This window comes from Mandrillus leucophaeus, unplaced genomic scaffold, assembly GCF_000951045.1.
Source record: "Mandrillus leucophaeus isolate KB7577 unplaced genomic scaffold, Mleu.le_1.0 Scaffold556, whole genome shotgun sequence".
Lineage (NCBI taxonomy): Eukaryota > Metazoa > Chordata > Mammalia > Primates > Cercopithecidae > Mandrillus > Mandrillus leucophaeus.
In genome coordinates, this window is record NW_012105986.1 from 246771 (window position 1) to 270280 (window position 23510).

Sequence of the window (23510 nt, forward strand, 5' to 3'; positions counted from 1 at the left end):
ATTAATACCTCCAGCTCTTCAGCCTTCAGAATTAATCCTGCATTTCAGCTTCTTGAGTCTTTATGGATCTAAAACATGCTGACTAGTCTCATCCTCAGTTTGCTTAGTTTTCTCTCTCATTTGGAGGAAAATGTTAAGAATCATTAAACGAGGCTGTCTGTTGCTACTGATTTGCAGCTGTGTGTCTACTGAGATAACACCAAGTGGAAATCTGGACACTTGAGGCCCCTAATGTCTGTTTCCTAGACAAAGACTGTGGTGATTAGATTGGAGTTCTTGAAACAACACACCAGTGCAAGTTTTTGAAACTTTGTGGCAGGTTTTGAATTAGAACTCATGTTGACTAAGCATCCAACCTTACAAGTGAAGCATTGGAACTAAGAGAGTTGGAAGGTAACTAAAAGAATAGAATTTGCTTATTTGGGGAAATGGCTTTATTTCCCTCATCTTCAGGGGACAGTAAATCCGTTTTTAAGAAGGGAGATGAGGCAGGAGTGGGTTGTAATCCCAGCTTTGTGGCTTACAATATGTACGACTTTTGTTAAGGAACTTAACTGCCCTGAGACTGTTTCCTCAACTATAGTAATGCCAGCTTACACCATGCTTGTGAAGATTAAATGAAGTACTTTACTTAGCAGGGTGTGTAGTGCTTAATAAATGCTGAAAACTCTTCTTTGATTAACTAAACAAAAGAACATAGCAGGTCGTTTTGTGTACACATGATATAGGATATTTTTATTTGAAAGGTACTATATGATCCTGGGACCCTCATTAGAAATTTTAAAATATTTCACTTCCAAAGTAAAATTCAGAGGCAAAAGAAATGAAATAGAGCATGAGATGTAGAACTGCTTTTGGAAAATCTCAACTAATTTTTGTCAACTAACATTCTTAAAAAATTAGGCCAGGTGCAATGGCTCACACCTATAATCCTAGCACTTTGGGAGGCTGAGGAGGGAGGATCACTTGAGGCCAAGAGTTCAAGACCAGCTTAGGCAACATAGCAAGACTCCATCTCTACAAAAAATAACATAAAAAATTAACCAGGCATGATGGTGCACCTATAGTCCCAGATAGTCAGGAGGCTGCGGCAAGAGGATCACTTGAGACTAGGAGTTCAAGGCTGCAATAAGCTATGATTGCACCACTGCACTCCAGCCTGGGCAACAGAACAAGACTCTGTCCCTAAAAAAATAAAAATTAAAAAATTAAAAATTAGTTGATTCCTCTGAGCTCCTATTTCTCACTCTATAATTAGAAAATGTTTGTCATGCTTTCATCTCCTCCTCTCTAAAAATGTCTACCAAACTCTCATCATTGGAAGTTGTCCAAGTCTGAAGTTATCAAGGCACCGTGTGAACAACCAGTGCGGTGCACTGATTCAAAAGTGCAGTTTAACAAAGGTCACACCTGGATTTGAGCCCCTCCTGTATGCTTTCCAGCTCTGTGATGGGTAGTTAAGCAATCTAAGCCTCCATTTCCTCATCTACAATATGGGGAGGTTATGATAGTATATATCTTACAATATTATCTTGAGGATTAAATGAGATAAAGTAGCATAGCATCTAGTAAAAAATCATGTTAGCTATCAGTAGTAGTCATAAGTAATTCGCAATACATGTGACTGCTTCATAACACACTAAAGAAGAGGGTGTGAATCTGATAATACACTAGTCTCAAAATTTCATAAGCAAAAAAAGGATATAAGTAAATATGAAAAACTACATAGAAGGCATATTCTTTTTTAGCATTTATCTTTCAGTAAATATGACAGCAACATGTTCCCTCTTATGTATAAATCACATATAAATGATTGACACTTTTTACACCAAAAATAGGCAGTTGTTTGCCATCTATTCAGATAGCTTTCCCTGATTTAAAGAAGTTTTCAGCCAGGTACAGTGGCTCACGCCTGTAATCCCAGCACTCTGGGAGGCTGAGGCGGGCAGGTCACTTGGGGTCAGGAGTTCGAGACAGGCTGGCCAACTTGATGAAACACCATCTCTACTAAAAATACAAAAATTAGCTGAGTATAGTGGCTTGTGCCTGTAATCCCAGCTACTCAGGAGGCTGAGGCAGGAGAATCACTTGAACCCAGGAAGCAGAGGTTGCAGTGAACTGAGATTGTACCAGTACACTCCATCCTGGGTGACAGAGTGAAACACCATCTCAAAAAAAAAAAAAAAAAAAAAAAATTAAATTTTCATTTCATATATACATTATTAGCATAATACATAGAGCAACTACAAATAACATCATACATTACAAAGAAACTTAAAACTATCCTGATCAATCAGCTTAATCAACCCAAGTTTTCAGAAATGTCTATAAAATTTAACCTGGGGCTACTGATAGCACCGTCCACACCTAGAATTGCCAACCAACATATTCTGGTTGGCCAGTGTTATAGGAAGTCTTATCTAGAAAACAAAACCCATGAATTTCCAGGCCCAAAGTGGAAAGAGATTAACTCTTGTCCTGAAGATAAATCACTTCCCAGTGTTTTCACTTCCAGACTTCTAATATTTTCCCTGCCTTTGACTGTAACCAGATGTGTTACATGTATAGAATAAGGATAATTAATTACACTAGGATTCCAAATTAAAATGAGAACCCGTAGGTTAGGATCTCTTCACTGTGACCCCAATGGCATCATCCACGTTACATGACTGGTGATGACTTTGCTGACATCTACCATATCTTTGAAGAACATCTTTAAAGCATGAGAAGAGGCTCAATATAAATTAGGTTGCCGGTAAGTAATGCAAGAGAAGTACAAACACACACTTCTGTGGCTGCAAATGAAGTTGTTAAGCAAGCAGCTGTTGCCAGGCTGATTACAGCATTAATCAGTGTTAAGAGTCTGACATGTTCTGGCTGGGTGCGGTGGCTCACGCTTGTAATCCCAGTACTTTGGGAGACTGAGGCGGGCGGATCACGAGGTCAGGAGATCGAGACCATCCTAACTAACACTGTGAAACCCCGCCTCTACTAAAAATACAAAAACAAAATTAGCCGGGCATGGTGTTGTGCGTCTGTAGTCCCAGCTACTTGGGAGGTTGAGGTGGGAGAATGGCATGAACCCGGGAGGCGGAGCTTGCAGTGAACCGAGATCACACCACTGTACTCCAGCCTGGGTGACAGAGTGAGACTCTGTCTCAAAAAAAAAAAAAGAGTCTGACATGTTCATTCTTTCTTTTTCTCCCCAGAATATGTAAATAGCACATAGGTGGGAACCTTTGAATGCAGCAACTACAGAATGATTAAGAAAGCGGTGCCTGCCTTCTCTCTGCTCACACACTCACGTGAGAAAGAACTCCACTCTCGCCCATTGATCACGGTGCTATAGAAATAGACATTATTTTTGAGAACTCATGGGAACAAAGTAGGGAACAACAAACACTGGGGCCCCCTTGAGGATAGAGTGCAGGAGGAGGGAGAGGAGCAGAAAAAATAACTATTGGGTACTAAGCTTAGTACCTGGGTGGCAAAATAATCCATACACAAACCCACGGCACAAGTTTACCTATATAACAAACCAGCACATGAACCTAAATATCCCTGAACCTAAAATAAAAACAAAAGTTTAAAAGACCTACCATTTGATAGCAAATGAGGTGACGAGTGTAATAACTTAATTGTACATTTTATAATATCTAAAAGAGAGTAAACTGGATTGTTTATAACACAAAATATAAATGCAAGAGTATGGCTATTCCATTCTCCATGATGTGATTATCACACATTGCATGCCTGTATCAAAACATATGCACCCCATAAATATATACACCTAGCATGTACCCACAAAAACTAAAAATTAAAAAATTAATTTTTCTTAAAGAAAGAAATACACATTGTTTGTGCTTCCAGTTATCAAGTACACTGCTCTTTCCTAACACTGTTGGTTTTTCTCCATCTCGGTATCCTTGTTACATTAGGGAACAACTAAATCAGGACCCTTCGAAGCTTCCAGAACATCATAAGAGCATCTGCTGGTGCAGTGGAGTCTTGGGGTGAAGGATTTGTATCTGCAGAACCCCTGAGTCATAGTATCCACCCTCTGCTTCAAATCATCTACTAGTAGAGGACTCATTGACCTGGGACGAAGCTCATAGTTGAACAGCTCTGGATAAAAGAATGTTATTATTTGTGTTGAGTCAAGACTGGCCTTCAAGACACCCACTCTTTTGTACAAGTTCTGTACTTGACAGCAGTGGAAGTTTCAATATAAAATATCCCCAAAGATGGCCTTTGATGAGGAATCCCTTAATAGGGTTAGCTGTTACTTCAAACTCTTGGCAGGAGGAGAGGCACTGAACATGAAGGAGGCCTGAAAACAGGTGGCAGGGCCCCAAACACCAGACTGGGGTTCTGGAACAATTTTTTAGTTTCTGGCTAACCCAGCACAGATTACAGAACTGGAAGAAATAAGTTGTTGTTGTAAGGCAGTTAATTTTGAAGTTATCTCTGAAGTGTTTTTTTTTTTAATTCAACAATATAGATAAGTGAAACATGCACATATATTTAATTTCAAATAAAACTTCATAGACTAACCAAAGCCTCTTCCCAGATTTCTTAGACAACCTTCAGACCAAGTTTAGAATCCCTGGAATGGAATGCTCCCAGGCCCCAGTCTTACAAATTTAGGGCTACATCTCCCAATATTTGTCCCAAGTGATGCTCCTCTTTATGCCTCTCTCTTATTATTCCCTCTGCTCAGAATGCCATCTCCCACCCCCTTTCTTCTTACCCAAAACCTACCCATCCTTGAGGCCCGTGCCATGCTCCCCTTCCTCTAACAGACCTTTCCTCTCCTCTGTCCTAGCGCTGCAGTCACCACCAGCAATAGCCATATGTGGAATGGGCTTCAGAAAGACCTTTGCTACCAGGGTCGCACCCCACTTCAGCTCCCAATAGCATTCTTTCACAGTTGTTTCATGGCACCTGGAGCCTCCCTGTTATCATGATATGTACACTACCTAAAAGTGCTCCGAGGCACTATGTTTCCCTCATCTCTGTGTGCCCTGTAGTGCCTCAGACTGTCATGGGCGCATCACCAGGACTTTTTCCAGTCCTTCTCCTTCTAACTCCATGGTATAGGCCTGGCTTAGATTAATGATGCCGTCGGAATCGGTATCACAACCAAGCCTTTGTGCTCATCTGATTCTCGCACCTGGAAAGCAGCATGAGAGCAGTATCTGCACATGTGCAGGTCCTCTTCATAGGAAAACTTGAGTTTTCTGAAAGCTCAGGACTTGAGTCAAATGATCCTGCTCCCTGCTTGATTCCTGAGTTTAGTGTTAAATACTTCCTAACTGGATGAACCTGAGCAGACTATTAACCCTCTATATTATGTTTTCTTCATGTAAACATTGGAGTTGTTCCAATCTTGTAATGTTGCTTTGTGTTTTAAATGCCATGTATATCAACACCCATCTAGTGAGCAACACATAACACATTCTATAAAATTTTGGGATAAAAAATGCTCTGGTGTCTGACTATTGTTATGTTACTGCAGATCCACTCTGCCTCATTATGACCTTGTTGAGTGGGACTTCTTGTATTTATTATTATCTTTTTTTGCAAAAAGTAAAATTCTAAAATAATTTACTATTTAAATTTAAATCTAAGAATTCTTATATTTGAGGAAAAAGCTACCATATTAAGAGCTCGTCTTCCTAGTTTCATATCAAAGTCTATGCTCCTCTCAAACATTAAACTAGAGCTGAGTTCATTAGTCATTCTCTTTATCTTTCTCCTGAGGTTGTTATTTTTGGTCTCAATGTTAAACGAGACTAAACACTAACAATTTAACCTCCCTCTCTTTTCACAATAGTGACGTTTGCGTCCTTAAAACTGAATGCCACACAGCTGACACAGTGCCGTTAGCAGACTTTACACCTTGGTTCTGTTTGCTTTGGAAAGACCAAATGGAAAATAAAGTCTGTGCATCACTCAAGCTGTTATGCCTCATTCTTCTTGGAAAAAAAAGAAGGTGATGACTGATTTATCCAAACTTGGTTAAGACATCTGGTCTATTTTATATCCTTCTCACAATCAAGGGGCACAGTTTTATGGCCAAAAAAAGGGATTATGATACATTTAGCATTGTAATAAGCAATATAATAGCAGGAGAGGACATTAGAAAATCTCTATTTATAGTCAAGATACTATTATTAGTAAGATTTTTTATGCCAAGATTGTAAAGAGTGAGTGTCTATAGCCTGAAGACTTGGTTGTACAACTGACACTCTGATTTGGTTCTTAAATATGTTATTAGATACTTACAGAAATAACTCTTTGGAAACTTGGTTATTTTGAAGATGAAAATGATACATTCAACCCATATAAATTCTAACACCACCAGCCCAACAGGGTGGGACCAGTAGGGTGAGCCAGGAATGGTACCCTATCAGCAGAGGTCCCATGTCCTGTGTGCTGGTTCATCTCTTGCAAGGAGTAGACATTGAGTACATAAAAGTGGATCAAAACAGAGATCTAGCATCTTTCTTCTGTGCAGAGGCAAGAACCACCTCATATCTACAATGATAATGAAGAGGAAAAGCACTTCATTTAATTCTTTTCATACTTGTCTATCCCAACTCCTTAGAGGACTTTTCTGCTTTCAACACAAAAAGAACCACATAATCCAAAGAAGGTTCCAGCTGAAAGGGTCTTCAGAAGTTACCTAATCCCAGTGCTTTACAGAGTATGTTGCTATCCAGACAACTGACTTGCCTAGGCCACACAGCTAATATGTGCTCAAACTTGAATTACTTCTAATTTTGTAGGTTGGGTGATTTTAATTAAATTGTTGACAAAGTCACTTTCTCTAAATAATTGTTTATTGATCCAGGAGACTAACAACTCCTGTGATTGAGCTTCTTATGGGACGTGCAGTCAAGGGGGCCTGATGCCAGTCAGCTGAAACACCGTGTGCAGACCATGTTCCACACTTAGCAAGTAGCCCCATCACCCAGGCAGATGACCTCTTACTTTATAACCAGGATTTTCCTCTGTCTTCCAGTTCCTGCTCACAAAGAGCAACAAATAAGACTACACCTGGGAAAACAGCATGACCCCTTTATTCTATAAAGCATGGGTGAGTAGGATCATCTTTCAGCAGGGAGAATGATGTGTTATTAACTGAGTCACTGTTTAGTGCTGAATTGGATTCCTTAAAATATATTGAAGTCCTTCACCCCAGTACTTGTGAATGTGACCTTATCTGCAAATAGACAACTTAACTTAAGATGATCAAGTTAAGATGAGGCGATTACGGTAGGCCCTAATCCAATCACTGGTGTCCTTACAAGAAAAAGGGAAATTTGGATACAGACACCCTCAGAGAGAGCGCGTGTGAAGATTGGACTGATACTTCCTCAAGCCAAGGCACACTAAAAAAGGCCAGCAAACCACCAGCAGCTGGGGGAGAGGCCTGGACAGATCCTTCCTCACTGTCCTTAGGAACCAACCCTGCTGATACCTTGATCTCAGACTTCCAGCCTCCAGAACCGGCAGACAATACATTTCTGTTGTCTAACCAACCCAGTTTATGGTGCTCTGTTTGACAGTCCTAGCAAACTAATCCTGTTGCCACATCTGAAAAGGAGGGCTTGAGCTGATGGATCTTACCAGTCCTTCCAGTTGGTCTAAGTGGAACCGTCCATGGTGCCATACAGGATTGGGGTACACAGGGGCTCCGAGCCCACTCCTGACTCTGAGAAACCTGACTGTGGTCCTGGGAAGGAGGAGCCACATCTCTCAGACAAGAAACCTATTCATTAAGCACCTGTGATGTGTTAGGCACCAGGACACAACCATGGGCAGGAAGACACAGTCTCTGCCAGAGTTTCCCAGGAAGATCAGCTCTCCGCAAGTGACTGCAAGTGTGATGCGTGCTGTGGAACAGAGGCTGTCCTGGGGAAATCAGCCTGTGGACCAAGGGAGACTTTCATAAGCCAACGAGGTTTACACAGAGACAGGGAATGGAGGCGAGGATTTAGCACCGAGCGGAGTAAGGACGGGAGGGCACAGTGTGTGTGCTGCAGGCAGGGTCAGCACAGAGTTCGCAGGGTCTCTCCTTTAAGGGAAGGGGCTGTCTAGACAGGCAGGAGGGGGAGAATGTAGGGCTGGCAACAGAAGGAGCAGGCGTGTCCTATGGGATGTGGTGACAACCAGTCACAGCTGACATGAGCCCTGCTGCCCACCTAGGCCGCCAGTGCCGAGGAGGCAGTGATCACAGCTGCAGCAGCAGTGCATGTTTCAAAAGAAACCTACACTTCCAGACTCACGGCGTGAGTCACTTCCAAACTTCAAAGATATATTTAAGACTTCTCTTGGGCCTGATGGCTGTCTTTCTGTTTTCTACTTAAAAATGGAGTCTAACAGGCTGAAAAGAGAAATTATGAATAAGCATGTATTATTTAATGTAAACCACAAAGCCGCTTTTCCTTTCCAACACTTTTTGGTTGTTAGGTTTCTGTGAGAGTGTGTTCCACGTGTTTGTTTGAAAACAGCAAAGACACGTTTGATTAAAAAATAAAAACAAAAAAAGGTCACATAGGCTGGGTGCAGTGGCTCACACCTGTAATTCCAGCACTTTGGGAGGCCAAGGCAGGCAGATCACGTGAGGTCAGGAGTTCCAGACAGCCTGGCCAAAATGGTGAAGCCCCATCTCTACTAGAAATACAAAAATTATCTGGGCTTGGTGGCGTATGCCTGTAATCCCAGCTACTCGGGAGACTGAGGCGGGAGAATCATTAGAAATCGGAAGGTGGAGGTTGCAGTGAGCCAAGATCATGCCACTGCACTCCAGCCTGGGAGACAGCGAGACTCCGTCTAAAAATAAAAAATAAAATAAAAAATTTAAAAAAAATTTACGTAAAAGCAAAGATTCACAGAACACTAAATACCCATTCAGCTGGTTTCTGAAGAATGGAGACAGCATCCTGCCAGGATGAATATTGTGATGCTGTCTTTCCTTATCCCTCCCTCATGACATCCCAGGAACACAGGCTTCCTTCTGAGCAGTTGGGTTTTCCACATCTTAGGGGAGGCTGTAATATCAGGCTGCAGTGGCTACCACACACAGGGTACAAGCGTGGGGATGTTCAAAGGAAAACACAGAGTGGACAGGTCCAGATTCAAGGGGACAGGGCTCATGATGTAGCTTCCCCTCTCCCCACCCAACACCCATGACAGAAAGGTGGAAGAGGAACACGCAGACTCCAGTGTGGGGCCTGTGCTGTCTCCATACTCCCACTCGTCCTCCAGGTCTTAGGTAGAGACTGAGAGGGAACCTTTCCTACACCAGCCTGTCTATGTCCGCCTCCCTGTCTTACTGCCCCTGTGACTGGGCTTCTTTCTGACATCATGCAGTGCATAGTCTGTGATGATGTAGTAATAGTTTACCAACTCTCTGTCCTGCTGGACTGTAATCTCCACAAGGTGGGGATAGCGTCCCTTTTGTTCACCGCAGTATTCCCCAGTCCTTAACACAGTGCCTGACAACCACTGGGCCCTCAATGAGTCTGTGGTGACAGCTTCCTATATTCATTACTTGGTGTAAAAACTTGTGGGAAAAAGTTCCAGGGCCGGGCGCGGTGGCTCAAGTCTGTAATCCCAGCACTTTGGGAGGCCGAGACGGGCGGATCACGAGGTCAGGAAATCGAGACCATCCTGGCTAACACAGTGAAACCCCGTCTCTACTAAAAAATACAAAAAACTAGCCGGGCGAGGTGGTGGGCGCCTGTAGTCCCAGCTACTCGGGAGGCTGAGGCAGGAGAATGGCGTAAACCCGGGAGGCGGAGCTTGCAGTGAGCTGAGATCCGGCCACTGCACTCCAGCCTGGGCGACAGAGTAAGACTCCGTCTCAAAAAAAAAAAAAAAAAAAAGAAAAAAAAAGAAAAAGTTCCAAAAGAAGATGCCTATGAAGCACATGGTGGGCAGAGACAATGAATGTTTTTTCACTTGGGTGGCAGACTCACGTTAACCAAACTCAAAGAGAATAATGTATAACATCAGAATGCCACTTTGTTCATCTTACAATGGGAGTCACAGCTGAATACTCAAGCCAATATGGCCCATGCATTCTTTCCCTGCACTTAGATCTACAAGGCAAGGCAAATTACAATCACAAGTTTATATACTGAATGAGGAACCAAAATCAAATGCAAAATGGCATCATGCTAATATAGCCATATATACTTTTATCCACAATTGAGGGAGCCTTTCCCTTGAGACCCCAAGAATCCAAACCAGTTCATTAAGAAGGCCTCTCAGTCAGAGTGGGCCAACAGGTGGGCTGACCTTTGTGTGTTGTGTGCTTTCCTAGGCCCTCCATGACTGCTCCCCACTTCTGACTGATACATAATCTTCCTATAATTACTTAATCATCCAACCAGGACTTGCTCTCCTAGGAACACAACTTTAGGCATTTTTCCTCTGCTCTTTTTTGCATTATTAATAAGAATAGCTAATATTTATTGAGTATTTAGTACGTGCCAGGCACGGAGCAAAGCTCTTTACATGCATTTTTTTAAATCCTCACAGCAAGCCCAGAACATAGGGATTTTTATTATTCTCATTTTAACGATGCGGAAACTGAGGCTTAGCAATGTTGAATAACTTACTGTTGGTTGGTCATACAAACACACAAGTGATGGAACCACTTATAATGCCAATGATTTCCAAATTCATGAGGGAACTGGAGGCTTCTCCAGATTTTGTCCCCTGTGGTGACTATGTGGAGGAAACTGGAGAGATCCTCAGATTGTTCTCATTTGTCACCAGAGCACTTCATTTTCACCTTACAATGTGCCTGGCACATACTGTGGAACTTGAAAGCATTTGTCTCACACCATTCGTGTTCACACCCAACTTCCTTAGGATAAAAGAGCACAAGCGTCTTAATGTCCTTGCCCAGAGTAAGTTGGTGTCAGCCAAAGATGTACTTATGTCAGCATTCTCTCTCCCAAGTCCCACACTTATCACACTAAAGGTACAGAAACTTCCTACCCCATTTTTCAAGGGGGAAGATAAAATATCTTCAACAACATATCTCAAAATACCTCAAGAACAAAATAACTCAAGAACACCACCACCAGTTCTGGCCAATTGATCCAATTCAATTCAACAAACATTATTTTGAGTGGTGTAGCAGGGATTGCTAGCTGTCTCAAAATGCATTCTTCCCTTCTTTTTAATAAAAGGATTCTGACTTTTTTCCCGAATCCATGCATATTTTCCAGTCTCTGTTGCAGCCACCTGTCACCATGTCACTGTTCCAACCACTGAGCTGGAAACAGCAGTGTTATGCGGTACCTTCAGTAAGACTCATTAATAGAGACGGGTCCCCTTTATCACCCCTTTTCCTCCTTCCTGTCCTAGAATATGGTTGAATAGCTGTAGCTCTAGCTGCCTTCATGGACCATGAGGATGGTAGCGAATCATAGCAGAATGAAAAGACAGAAGGAGTGTGGTTTTAGCACTGTAGGTCCACCATACCAGCCCTGGACTATATATTCACTTTTTTTAATGAGAAAGAAATATATGTGTCTATTTTTCATGCTGCTTTTGTTTGAAGCCAAAATTATCGGAGAGAAGCTCCTACTATGTGCCAAGCATTAGGTTAGAGACAAATCTCCTTCTACCTTCCCTAACCACAACACACACATAAACAAGAAAATAAATCATTTGGATGTATAGGCAAAGCCTGATCTAATGAAGTAATCACAGATCACACCAATCACAAGCATTTCTTCCACAGATTTTACAGAAATGCTTCAGAGGACACCAAAATTCTGTTACATGGTCTCAAATCTATGCCTTTACGACAGATTTTCTACCACAAAAAAGACGGGTGATTTTTTTTCCCTGAATCTACAAAGTGAGGTCCAGCTTCCCATTGCTTATTGCTTTTAAAGTTCATTACACTGAAAAAATAATGACCTCAAAACCAGTAGGAGTATTTTTTTTCTTCTCCATCCCACCTGCTAAAAAGTAAAGTTCTAGAAGCCTGCATACCTATATTTTTACTTTACTTTTCCTCAGGAAGTCTCATAATAATAAGTGAAATTCCTGCGACTTTGATAAGCTTTGAATTATGCTGTAAAAATAAAGTCTTTTGTAGTTTCCTGAAAGGTGTTAGGCTCTGAGACTGTAAAAAAGATGCCTAGATACTGATGTCCAGGTTAAATTGGCCCATTTACCAGAATATAATGAAAGCCCTTAGCTGATGGATAACAGTGCACATTCCGTGACTGAGAGACTGACAAACATGTCAAATTGGCATTTGGATGAAAAGAGACAAAGCAATTGCCTATATTGAAGAGTTTTTCTTTTAAAAGTTTTCTTTGGACAAGCAAAAGTCAAATTGCCCTTTGAACTACAGGGACTTGAGTATTGAAATCAGCTATAGGAACATCAAGGAATACCCAGGGCTCAGGATGAGCCCAGAACTGCAGCCAGGACTTGCAAGCGAATTGGTTGCCTCTGTTTTCCAGGCCTCACACCAGGCTCTCTGCCACCAGGGAGGTTCAGAGTTCGTGGCTCACCTCACCGCCTGCCTCAGCTGGCTCCACACAGCGCACTTTGGACCTGGGTATCATCTGACCTTTTAGTGATTTCTAACTTAGCACACTTTAAAGTAGTTTTGTCTCTGGGTTACTAGTTGTTGGTTTGAGCCCTTTGTGTATAATCTGTAAGTATTAAATATCTTTTACCTTTCTTTCACTTCCAAATGACTAGGGTGGAGGCTCAAGGTCTGGTGGTAGCAGTGGCACTGAGCTCAGCTGGGAGCCACTGTCTATAGCTCTCCTTGGCCAGCCTCAGGTTACAAAACCACAGCTAATGCTGGAGAAAAAGAACTAACCCACTAAGACAACCCTCAGAGAAGCAGCTGGAAGGAGAGAGCCACCAGGCAGAGATTCTAAAATCCGATGACTTTGACCTGCCTGGCCCATTCCTCTAGCCACTGCTCCCCAGGAGGAGAAGGACATGGGAGGGGCAGGGCTTTACCCTTCGAGGTCCTTCACTCTTCTCAGAGGACACAGCCCCAAAAATGCGAGCTGCCCTTTGAGTGATTTGGAAGGAGTCAACACAGAAGGCTTATCATTAAACTTGAACCCTCACCTACCTCTAGAATAGCTTGGGGTCAGCTCACCGCCTTCTGAAGCAGGCTCTTGAGTCTTCCCATTTCCCTCTCCTATCAGGATGACACTGATTGAGTTTGGGGTGGAGAGAAGTTGAAGATTATTCTTAGGAAAAAGGAAGATGTTAAGGGTTGAACTGTGCCCCAACCGCCAGCTTCACCGCCACTTCCCCCAGCTCCACTCCAGATTCATATGTTGAAGTCCAACCCTCAGCTCCTCAGAATGTGACCGTATTTGGAAAACAGAGTCATTGCAGATGTGATTGGCTAAGACGGAGTCATCCTGGAGTGGGGTGGGCCCTGAATCCAAATGGGCTATGTCCTTATGAAAGAGGAAATTTGGACACGGACACAGGGAGAACACCATTGTTTAGATGAAGGCGGAGACAGGAGTGATGCTCCCCCAAACAAGGAACATCAAAGATGGCCAGCAAACCTGCAGAGCTGGGGAGAAGACTGGACAGAGTCTCCCCCAGAGCCTCAGGAGGGGCCAACCCTGCCGACACCTTGATCTCAGCCATCCAGCCTCCAGACTGTGAGACAATCATTGTCTGTTGTTCAAGCCGCACAGTCTGTGGTGCTTTGTTTCAGCATCCCTAAAAGTCTAATGTAGGAAGTAAGTCTGATGAGAGACCAGGCCAGTCAGAACCCAGAACCCTCCAAGCCCCGCTCTCCACCCCGAGAGAGTAACAGTGAGGGTCCTGTTTCTCACATGCCTAACCACATGTGGGCTATTGATGAACTTTGTGGATTTTTCTCTCATCATGCCCCTCTATGGTGGAGTGAGGCAATCCTGGTATCTGGGTGAATCTCTAAGAGCAAATGGACCAATATAAAGGGCTTTGGGCCAGCTGACGTTTTTGGTTTTTGCAACCTCCACCTCCCGGGTTCAAGCGATTCTCCTGCCTTCGCTTCCTGAGTACCTGGGATTACAGGCACACACCACCACACCAGGCTAATTTTTGCATTTTCAGTAGAGGTGGGATTTCACCCTGTTGGCCAGGCTGGTCTCAAACTCCTGACATCAGCTGATCTGCCCACCTTGGCCTCCCAAAGTGCTGGGATTACAGGCATGAGCTACCACGCCCAGCCCCAGCTAAGGTTTTGCTGCCTGCTGTTCAGCTCCATGGCTGGCCCATCTGTTTTCCTGGGCCTTACACACTGAGCAGATCACAGGTAGCACACTTCTCTCCAGGACATCCCTAAAAGCAAATGCCCCACAGAAATTCTCTGTCTCTGCCGCCCGTAAATCCCATCCAACTGATACACTCCTGTCTGTTCACACCTTCTCTCTGAGAAGCTGGGGTTCCCCTACATTCCTGCAGATGTGTGCCCACAGGTTATTGAAATCAACAATCTTGCCAACTCTGCTGGCTTCTCACTGAGCTCTTTCAAGCCTCAGAGACTGGAGTAGGAAATTCACATCTCCCACCACAAGGAATCAATCAGATGAGCCGGGCCTCTGAGTCCAATAAAATTGACTTGCTCAAAATGTATTAGTAACTAGGGAAAACCAGAATTCTAAGGTTTGGAGTGGAAATAGCTGTAGTTTTTCTCTAACCCCAAAGCACAGCCTCTCTGCTTATTCAGTGTGTGTCACAGAGTCCACCGCTTCTATGAGCCTGTTTTTGTCATCTGTGAAACGGGACTGAAAAAATCACCAAGACATCATGAAAGTGCCATGAGACAGTGGCAACAGCGAACACTTACTGAACACCTTTTATTGTCACAACAACCCTCTGAGCTCAGTACTTCCACTCCCTGTTTTATCCAGAGGAAACTTCGTTGTACAGAGCTTGGTCACTTGCCCACATTTGCACTGTGAAGTGCTGGATCTAGGTTTCCAGCCCAAGCCCCGGCTCCAGAGTCCTCACCCCACCCCTCTGCATGAAATGAGCTCCGTAGCTGCACCTGGTAGGCACCCATAATTGGTGACATTCGCTTTAGTGGCATCCTCAGACCCTGCAATGACCAAAGAGGGAAAGCTTTCTAGTAAAAAAAGCTTACATTAAGAAAGCCCTCCAGAGGCTGAAGACCACCACTGCAACGGCATCTGTCTACTGTGCTGACCAGTCCCGACAATCCTGGGATCATAAATACCAGGACAGAGACAGAGGCTGCCAAGTCCCACCCAGAGAAGATCTGGGTTGGGCAACAGCTCTGCAGTGGTCTCTCATACCAGCATAACTTGAAATAGCTCCTGGGATGAGTTTACTCACATTTCTAATGAAATAGCCAACATTTCTGCTGATGCATATTAGTCCTTTGTTGCTATTTCCATTTGTTAGACAAATTTATTGAGCTTTAGGGCCAAGGTGTGAAGATTTTGATTGTCAAAAACAAATAGTAGGCTGGGCATGGTGGCTCACGCCTGTAATCCCAACACTTTGGGAGGCAGAGGCAGGAGAATCACTTGAGCCCAGCAGTTTGAGACCAGCCTAGGCTCATCTCTACAAAAAATAAAAAATGAAAAACAAATTAGTCGGGCACAGTGGGTTGCACCTGTAATCCCAGGTACTCAGGAGGCTGAAGCAGGAGGATCACTTGAGCAGAGAAGTTCAAGGCTGCAGTGAGCTATGATCACACCACTGCATTCCAGCCTCGGAGGAACAAGACCCCATCGCAAAAAAAAACAAACAAATAAAAAACCACACACACACACAAATAGTAATAATAGCTGACACTTATAAGCCATTCAAAATGCGCTGGCCTCTTAAATATCAAGCATCTCTACAAGGGAGCTATTTTATCTACATCACATATATGGACATGGGCACCCAGGGAGGTAACTGAGCCAAGAAGGTGAGATGGTCCCTGAGTCGCTGCCCTCCACTCACTGCCAGGCTTTCCTTCTGTGAGAGGCTCTCTTTGAGGAGCCCATAACAGAGTGAGTGTCTCTCTGAGGAATTTCCTGTGTGGTCAAGGGAACAAGAAGCCCCAGGACCCCCTCCCTCTCAGCCTGTTCCCAATCTCAGATCTCCTTAGGAAGCCACCAGCAGCCAGAGTGGAGCCTGAGGTCAGGAAGCCAACCCCAAGGGCTGACTCTTCTGCTCTGGAGTGTGGGGGAAAACAAATTATGTTTTCCCCTCTCTCTGAAGAGCTGATTTAGGCTTAAGGGACAGATAATAGGATGTAAACTTAACAGTAGGAGTCTACAGTCATTACTGGGACATCTTTGAGTGTTGCAGGACTTGGGCCTACCAGGGGCCTCAGTAAAGGGTGACTCCATATGGCCTGCCTGGTTGACCAGCAGCTGCATTACCCATTCAGGGCAAAGTCTGTAGAAATAGAAGGCATTTATCTGTCTCCGTGGTCTTTGCACAGAACTCCCTGGGGAATTTCAAAGACCTTTGGAAAACTGCTTTGCTCTTCTATGTAAAAGAAGATGCCATCTGTCTAGCACCTGCTAGAAAATGTTTTTTGATCAACTAATGTGAAATCTTATGTGATAATTATAAACTTATAGTAATACATCACCAACCCTAATATTACTTAAAATATTTCTTTTTTTTTTTTTTTTTTTTTTTGAGATGGAGTTTTGCTCTTGTCACCCAGGCTTGAGTGCCATGATGCCATGTCGGCTCACTGCAACCTCTGCCTCCCAGGTTCAATCAATTCTCCTGCCTCAGCCTCCCGAGTAGCTGGGATTACACCCGGCTAATTTTTGTATTTTTAGTAGCGACGGAGTTTCACCATGTTGGCCAGGCTGGTCTTGAACTCCTGACCTCAGGTGATCCACCCACCTCAGCTTCCCAAAGTGCTGGGATTACAGGCGTGAGTCACCACACCCAGCCTACTTAAAATATTTCTTTTAACTTATTCTACAGACTGGTTTATATACCAAATGTTATTACAGCCTCGGGCATACATTCCCTGAAATGTCAAGTAGCTTCAGATGTGAGTCATGCAATTTAATAAAAGCAATCACTGATTAGTCTTTACTTTTTTAATGAAAAGTTTTACTCCCATATTCATATTCACTAGTTTCACATGTGAACATAGCTATGACATGAAATTTTAAATTTCGAGTTTTTATCCTTTGAGTAATAGCAAAGCTGCTGAGTTTTTAAAGGTTGATTCACTTTAAATTACTTTATTTTAACTGTCAGGATCTCATCTTTCTCTAGACAAGTTTGGGGACAATCCATTCATTTGACAGTCAATATCATACACCTTCTGTAGCTACGGTACTTTGTTGTGATAAGTGACATTTATATTAATATCCCTGAAATACTATAAAAATTTGAAATACCTTCTCAAGGAAAAACAAAATTATTTTCATTTCTGTTTTACTATATTTCCATTGTGTATTGTTATTGTATGCAGGATATCACAATATTAATTCATATATTATCAGGATATATAATTAATTGAAATACAATGTTCACCAATCATGTATAGAAAGCAGTCTACTCATAGAATGTTTCAGCAATAATACTTGTTATTGGTCTTTTTTCTGTTAGATAATTATTCCAATTCTTCTTTAAGTGAATATAAGAATCCAACGGCAAAAGTTTGCACACTCTGCCAGTTAATCATCTGAAAAGCCACAACTCACTGTTTTACAAGCTGACCATCTGTGATGTTCACTATGACTTGGCCAGTTAAGTCACGCCTGCCAAACTTCTCTAGTATTTCCTTGTACTAAAGGAATCCTTCAACCATGGTAATGCCCAGGTCTTGATTGTGTTTACAAGTTTCTAAGGGTGCTGTTTTTGCTCTGTTACGTTGCTATTAAATGGTTCTAAGATACTCAATAAAGTAAATATAAACAGAAACTAAACACCTATTGCTGTGGGGTCGATGACAAGTAATTTAAACAATCACTTTGTTTACTTGGAATCTGAGTTTAACCTTTAAAACACATAAACTCTGGCCAAAAAGAAGAAGGAAAATGATTTCATGGTATATTCTTGTGAAAGTATTATGCCATTAATTTTGAATTTACCAAATGAAGTAAGGAGATTTACTAGGGATTTAGTTAAGAAGCTCTAGTAGTAGAAGCTTTTGATGGATTTGCTTTTTCAGTGTATAGGGTCAACCTGACAGATCCCCTTCTGAGGAACCAGATCTCCCAGGGTGGCTCATCCAGTGACCCCTCCCCAAGATATCCCACCACCCGTTTACATGATGTGGACTTTCCCCATTGGCTGTGGTCTCCCTAGCATCCAGATCCTGTGTCACACCCCCTGAGGCTGCAAAGTGGCACCTGTCTCCAATGCCGAGGGAAGCGAGAGAGCAAGCCCCCTGCCTCCACCCCCAACATGGAGGCTCCAGTCCAGGCCCCACCTAAAGCCATTGGATGCTATTGACATAGAGATGGCCCTAAATATGCTGCAGGCCATGTGGGTCTCTCTGCTTGGATAACATTGGCCTGTCAGATCTAGAGCAAATAAGATCTGTTTCTACATTGAGTGCTCACGATGTGCTAAGCACTGACTGTGGTGGCCTTACACAGCCACAGCGTTATTCCCAACCTGCAGACATAGAAACAGAAATTTAGGTGAGAGAGGCTGCACAGGGTGAACCCGTGCAGCAGGTGTTCTGAACCACTGCGCAACGCTGCCTCCCTCGCAGAAACCTTAGGGACCTGTGACCTGCTTCTCACTTATAAACCAGTGACGTTGTGTTGGAGAGTGTGGAAGAGTGGACGCAGCGCTGAGCAAGTTACCGGGGGCTTCTCACCTGCCCCATGGGCACCTATACTAAGACCTAGGGCCTGCCTCCACATCCACATCCATACATGAGGAAGGAGGACCGGTGCGCCCCGATGCTCCTTCCAGCCCCAGCTTTCTAGCAGCGGGCGTGTAAATGCCTGCACAGCAGTCAGAGCAGCTCGAACCTTAACTGAAATGAAAACAAACTTCCACTTGACCTGCTGAGAAAAAAGCGATAGCTGACGTTCAGAATGTGTTCACTTAGAATATCTCACCCAACTTCCCCGTCCCCAAAAATCCGGGGGCGGTGGAGGTCCCGACCCTCACATCAAGAGGATCTCCGAGGCACTTGGCTGCAGTCACACCCCCAGGAGGAGCTGGGTTCAAACACAGACCCACCCCCGCCTCCACAGTCCAAGCTCTTGCCATGATGCCCTGAAGCTTCTCCTCTCCAGCTACATTCTGCCGGCTGCAAATACGTTTGTGGCTTAACAGTTACTAATTCAACATGAAAAATTGTAGTCTCAACAATACGAAAAATTAATACCATCCAAGTTAGAAACCACAGAGTCATATTAAACTTCCCCTTCTCCCAGTTGGGGACTGAGTCCCTAAATATGTCTCCACTCCATCTCATCTTCCCCATACTCTTTTTACATTCTTTGCTGTGTCCCTTCTTAGTCTCTCATAGTCATTGTTTATCGGACTGTCTCCATAGCTTCCTAACGGGTCTTTGTGCCTCCAGCCAGTCCTGCCCTGATGTGACCCACTCTCCTCTGGAAAACCTAAGATGGATCATATTATTCTTCTGTTTATCACCCTCCAGGGGCTTCCCCAGGTCTTAAAGATCAAATCACGAGTCCTATACATGGCCCACATGTACAGGCCATGAGGACATTTGTCCAAACTCCTTCTCAAAGCTACAATACCTTACAAATATCTGCAAAAATGCCTCACAGGAAAAATGGTTCACTCACCTTCCCCACAGCAACCAAGACACAGAGTTATCTAGCGCAGGCCTTCCCTGCTTGCTTTACCATCTTTGGCATATTTTCCATGCCATTAAGCAATTTTCCACATTTAAATGAAAGTTAAAGATCTCCTCCCTTTTAAAAAGCCTAATTATAAAAACTTAAATTTTCGTTATCATTCCGTATCAAAAAGGCAAGGAGAAAAGGAAACACATATATTTCACCTGTAATTTCCAAAACGTTTGTAGAAACTCTTCAGTTGCTTCCAGAATATCTTAATGAAGAGAGCTGGAGTTTGGAAGAGTCGGAGTGAAGAGGCTGATGTCTGGTGAGCCTGTTGCTCAGATGCTGCTTACGAGTGAGCCCTCCTCTATTTGTTCCGGACCAAGGGAATGGCAATGTTTGTCATGTCACCTGGATTATTAGTAGCGACTGCAAACACTTCACAGAACTCCCAAACCACACACTGGCAAAGAACAGAACTAGCCTGGGGTCATGAGTGTTGCTATGCCTCTCATTCTGTGAAGACCTGCACACAAGTTAAATAGCAAACAAAATAACCTACTTTGTTCTTGTTCTTATCATTCGATTTTTTGTGGCATATCATGCGGCATGGAAACATAGGAGCTTTTTACCTTATTTTGAAGTTCACCGGTTTCAGTATTTGTCTGGAGAAGTATGTGTTTGTTTAGTTTGACACCATAAAGTAGAGGTCACATCCCCGTAACAAGCAGATTGGTTCAGTTCAACAAACGTTTGCTCAGTGCCTGCTCTCTTTAGAATATGAACCTGAAACAAAGAAACAAAACAAAAAATGACTTCCAAGAATTCACAAGCCAGTTATCTTTTCTACAGTGACAACCATCAGTAAGCATGTATTCTCTCTGCTTTTTATTCATTCTTTCAACAACCACATAAACACTTCTTTAGGCCAAGCGCAACCGGGCACTGTGCAGTGTAGGCAGCCCAGCGAGACAGGGGCCCGGGAGGGTGATACATGTATCGAATCACTCAATGTCCTCATGGCCTTAATTTTGGTCACCAGGACCCTGGGTAAAGATCTCATATTTAAAAAAAAAAAAAAAAAATTTTTTTTGAGGCATAACGGATATATAGTAAGTCCTCACTTAATATTGTTGATCATTTCTTGGAAACTGCAACTTTAAGCAAGACAACATATAACAAAACCCATTTCCCCATAAGCTGATGGATAGAAACGAGAGTCAAGTTCCTACAGCATATTTTTGGTCACAAAAACATCACCAAACTTCTAAATGAAGACTACAACACTCCTAATATTAGTCACTGAAATAAATGTGAAATATATATACACTTGAGAAAGATTAATAAAAACAAGTAAAACATTTATCCAATTTTTGATAAATCAGCAAGTCACAATGGTCGTAACTGTGGTGCATTAAATCAAGGAATAAATGTTTGTAAAGTGAAAATTGTCAGGAGCATCTCCTCCCACCTCACAGTTTGAAAACCATTACAAATATGACAGGCTCCCAAAACACTTCATTGTTTATTGTCGTGCATTTATATGATTATCGCAGATTTTACCATTTTTTTTTTACAATCAACTTTTATTCATTCATTCATTTTCCAACCCATAACTCATTCATTTATTCATTCAGTTTCCAACCCGCTTGTTCCAGTTCAGGGACGCAGGTGGCTGAGCATATCCAGCAGCTCAGGGCACAAGGCAGGACCTACCCTCGTACAGGATACCATCCCATGGCAAGGCACACTCACACACCTTCACTTATGCACTGGGACCATGTAAACATGCCAGTTCACCTAATGTGCACAGCCTTGGGTTGTGAGAGGAAACCGGAGGACCCAGAGAAAACCCCCGTAGATATAGGGGGAACATGTAAATTCCACACAGACAGTGGCCCTGGCTGGAAATACATTATTTTATCCTCATCAACATTATAATGAAACAATATTATTAGAGGACCTGCTGTATAAGGAACCGTAAATAGTTACAATTTGGTGATGTCATATGCATACACCAATAAACTATTACCACAATCAAGGTAATAGAATACCCAACACCTCCCAAAGTCTCCTGTGTGTCTTTGTTGTTTTGTTTGTTTTCGTGGTAAGAACACTTAACATGAGATCTACCGTCTTAATAAATTTGAGAGTACAAAATTCCATATTGTTAACTATAGCCACTGTGTCACACAGCAGATCTCTAGAACATATTCAGGTTGCATAACTGAAACTTGATACATTTTGAACAACATCTCCCCATTCCCCTTCCCGTCATCACCTGGCAATCACCATTCTGCTCTCAGCTTCTATGAGTTTGACTACTTTAGAAGCCCTCACATATGTGGAATCATGCAGTATTTTTCCCTCTGTGTCCGGTTTATTTCACTTAACGTAATATCCTCCAGGTTCATCCATGTTATGACAAGAGCATGATTTCCTTCTTTTTAAAGGCTGAATAGCAGTCATGTATTTTATAGATAGATAGATAGATAGATAGATAGATAGATAGATAGATAGATAGATAGATAGATAGATCGATCACATTTTCTTTATCCATTCATCCATTTGTGGACACTTAGGTTGTTTTCACTGCCTGGCTATTGTGAATAATGCTGCTATGAACATGGGAGTACAGATATCTCTTCAAGACCCTAATTTCAATTCCTTTGGATATATGCTGTGTTTTACGCTTGCTAGATCTGTTTTTAGTTTTTAATTTTTGTGGGTACAGAGGTGTATATATTTATAGGATACATGAGATGTTTTGTATTTTGAATCCTTTGAGAAATCTCTGCACTGTTCTCCTATAGCTACTGCACCATTTCACATTCCCACCAACAATATACAAGGATTCCAGTTTCCCCACATCTCCACCAACACTTGCTGTCTTCTGTATTTTTTTTAAATAGCCATCCCAGCAGGTGTGGATCTCATTGTGGTTTTGATTTGCATTTCTTTGAGGATCAGTGATGTTGAGCATCTTACAATGTACCTGTTGGCCATCTGCATGTCTTCTTTAAGAAATGTCTGTTCAAATCCTTTTTAAAATCAGGATATTTGGTTTTAGGCTATCAAATTGTGATCTCTTGGTTTTAATGTTTGGAGCAGAAGTGCAATCTGTTTGGTTTTCTCCTGAATGCAGAAAATATCTTCTTTGTTAAGTGAACACACAAAAAGTAAATTTCCTTCAAATATGATCTTAGAACGTCAACTATAGAGAACAAGAAATTATTTCTCGAAGAACCCCTGCCTTTGGAAATGCCTACTGTTTCTTGACAAGTCAAGCAGCAGAGGGCAGGATGGTGCAGTGGGAAAATCCATGGCTGACCATCCAGAAATCTGAGTCTGATCCCATTCCAGCTGGAAGTCTTTTCACCTCCCTTGGCTGTGGTTAACTTACCTGGAAAGTAAGGAACTGGGTTGGATGGGCTTTCCCGCATCTAGCATTTTCTTTCACTCAGTAGTTTTGTGTACCCTTCAGGTCAGGAGCTTGAGACCAGCCTGGCCGACATGGTGAAACTCCATCTCTACTAAAAATATACAAAAATTAGCCGGGCATAGTGGCACGCACCTGTAACACCAGCTACTTGGGAGGCTGAGGCAGCAGAATTGCTACCCAGGAAATGGAGGTTGCAGTGAGCCAAGATCACACCACTGCACTCCAGCCTGGGCGACAGAGTGAGACTCCATCTCAAAAAAAATTTTATTATATATTGCAATAAT

General features: G+C 42.8%; 1 protein-coding gene across 1 annotated transcript in view; it reads right to left on the minus strand.

Annotated features, from left to right (window-relative positions):
- Positions 1–20157, minus strand: part of RP1 (retinitis pigmentosa 1 (autosomal dominant)) — a 58055-nt gene extending 37898 nt beyond the window's left edge. Inside the window, exon 1 of the mRNA XM_011998094.1 lies at positions 20006–20157. The gene's annotated coding sequence lies outside the window, so the exon portion shown is untranslated. The remainder of the gene's footprint in view (positions 1–20005) is intronic.
- Positions 20158–23510: the final 3353 nt, after the last annotated feature.